The sequence below is a fragment of the Equus caballus genome, chromosome 12, assembly GCF_041296265.1.
Source record: "Equus caballus isolate H_3958 breed thoroughbred chromosome 12, TB-T2T, whole genome shotgun sequence".
In the NCBI taxonomy this organism is placed as follows: Eukaryota; Metazoa; Chordata; class Mammalia; order Perissodactyla; family Equidae; genus Equus; species Equus caballus.
Genome location: NC_091695.1, coordinates 3,398,113 through 3,401,224, shown reverse-complemented (window position 1 = coordinate 3,401,224; position 3,112 = coordinate 3,398,113).

Below are 3,112 nucleotides of genomic sequence, written 5' to 3'. Positions count from 1 at the left end.
TGATTATATTTGAGCTAGTCCTTAAAGAGGGATTGGATTTCAGTGTGTGGTAAGAGGGGCAATCTGGGCAGCTGGAATGGACTAGCGTGAGTGAAAACATGGAGGCAGAGAAATCAGGGACTTTTGCACCTTTAAGAAACAATGCTGGTCTATTGCAGGTGATGGGGCCAAGAGATGCTGCTGGCTCAGGGTCCAGGCCACTGATGTCCAGTAGAAACATAATGTGAGCCACATGTGGAATTGAAACTTTTCTAGTTGCCACATTTTTTGACAAGTAAAACTTTTTAAATTAATTGATTTTCTTTCAAAAGTATTCCATTGTGGACAAATCATTAGAGAATTCATAGCAAATTCAAAAAGCTTTAAATGACTGAAAGTGATGTAGCAGCTGAATTATGCCAGCTTGCATGGCAGATACAAGAGGAACCATAAGCTATGTGATAACAACAGTATCATAAAATGAAAAGAAATAAAAAGATATCCCCAGTGCTCTGGCTCCAGCTGGACTTGCCGATAACAGGAGAGGAGATAAGAAGGAAAGGGGAGGGTGTTGATGCTGTGAGCTTGCTCATAGGGAATGCCAACAATTGCCTGCCCGGCCCTGCTTATATGCAGGAGAAATATGGGATTCATTTCTTCTGAGAGAATCTGAGTTGTTCCTTGCAAGATAACAACATCAAAGAAATTTGTAGTTGTCTAGCTGGATTACATCTGTGTTATCTTTATTTAGGGTTTAGTATTTTTTTTAAGTAGATCTCTTTACATTACTACAGGACCTTTACAATGAGAATTATTATGACTTCCTTGTCCCTTCTCCTCATTACCGTCTCTTGTACAAAAATGCACCAGACTTGAAACCTCATGAGGAAGTCAGCCAAACTTTAGTTTGGAGATTATCAGGGAGTTAAAATGCCACAAATAGGCAGCATGACGCTGTGGAAAGACCACAAGCTTCAGAGTTCGTCCAAGTTGAGCCTGCGCCCTGGTTCTGCCATTTGTTAGCTGTGAAAACCTGCGCAGTTTCTTGGGCCTCACTCAGTTCCAGCTTCCTGATTTCCAAAGTGGGTCGGCTAATGCCCGTCTTTGGGAGTTCTTGTGAGGATTAAGTGAGATAATATATGCAAAGCCCCTACACAGGAGAACGCCAAAGGCTCTCAATAATGAGTAGTTCATTCTCGCAATTAATGAATATTTGTTAGGCATTTACTACCTGCTAAGCATGCTCTGGGTGCTGCTGAAACAGCCATGAAAAAGATACAGACTAGCAAATATTCTTGTTTTACCATCAACAATAATGATTTCCATTAGTATAAACTCTCAATATGCTGAAAAGATAATGTGAGAGTTACCACATCTGACCTAAAATTGATATAGAATCTTTGAAGCTAGATGTTTTCCTTAGAGGTTATCCAGTTTTGCTTTTTTATTTTGCCTATGAGAAAACTTAGCTCCAAAAATAAAATTGCACTGAAGTCTGGAAATACGGAGGTGAGTAAGTGCTGTCCTCACCTAGCTGACAATTTTAGTGGAGGATAGAGACACATAAAGACACCAGCAGGTGTTTAACAGAGTAATATCAGACTTTCACTAAAGGCAGCCGTTGGTTATGATTAAATATGAAAATACACGTGGAGTCCTCAGACCAGAGATGGTGGGAGTGGTGGTCATGGGAGTGGTGACCATAAGGTAAAAGAAGAGCATGTAACAGGAGTGGAAGTGGTAGCACCAGTATAGATCACTTGAAATGGGATCCAAGTCTATGACGATTATTATCTACCTTGGCTGGAAACGTTCCAGCAAACGTGGGTCTCTGCAGCTGGGTGTGAAGTAGAAAATATGGAATCCTGGACAATCCTGAAACCACCTTGGGATAGCAATGGGAGCCAGCCTCAGGATGAAATGACCCTCAGAAGTCAGAGTAGCAAGACCTACTGAAACCAAGTCCTTGGTGACAATCAGTGAATTACTGGATCTAACCCCCACCACCACACTGTGTGTATTTTTGGTAAATCCTAGTACCTACTTCCCAATGCCCAGGTCTGGATCTTTCCTTGGCCAGAATAAGGGTCATTACCTAAACCCAGACAATCAGACACTCTCTCCTGGGACTCTGAATCTTGAAACAGTGTTGCAATGGCGAAAGGAATGCTTACAGTGCATTAATTACAGTAGTAACTATATATCACCTAGTCAATTCTAAGTATAAGCTTCCTGCTTCTTGCCCTCCAGATATCCTTTAGTTCTCGCTCATCCCAAATTCAACCCTCAAGTCCATCATCAATGTTGAGTACTCCCATGCCCTTCCAGTAAGTTCTCTCTTGTTTCAATCATCCGGAATTTGTTTCTGTTGCTTGTAGCCAAGAGCTCTACTTGGAGAAGGCCTTCTCATTGTGTGACCTTGGTCGATCCTCAGAATTACCCTTAGAAGTAGACTTTATTGTCTCACTTTCACCAATGAGGAAACTGAAAATTAAATGGATTAAGTAATTTTCCCTGGAGGAGTTAGAATTTAAACCCATAGTTTTTTATTCCAAAGATTCATACCATTTCCACTACACCTCTGGAAAAGGAATGTCCAGCAGTGGCGGGCAGGAGGGCAGAAGCAATATATTTCCCTTACGGCTCCATGAATCTGTGATATTGAAGTATTTTTCTCTAACTATTTGTTGAGAAAGAGTTTCACGTCATCCAAAATCCTCTGATTCTATATCAAGGCTTCTACCTTGCATCCATCTTATGAGAACTGAGAAAGCCGTATTAGACAAACAGGAGAAAGGTCATGTAAAGATTCAAATTCAGTGATAAAGCCTCTGAGGATGAAGGAGTAAACCTCAGAGGTCCAAGCATATTCATCTTTAGAAAATAAATAAACAGACTCTCGTCAGTAGACATGCTCAGGAATGGAGGGGGATGGTGGGCATGAAGAGTCCAATGTATTTGGACCTTCTGGTCAAGTGACTGTCAAGGAAAATTATTTTTTATTCCAATCCTTAATGATTTTTTCCTTCAAGAGTTTTTCTTTCTTTTTCTTATTTTGCAGAAATAGTTTTGAATTTTTCTCCATTTTGAATCCTATAATACCACACCAGCATCACAACAAATATTAATTCTT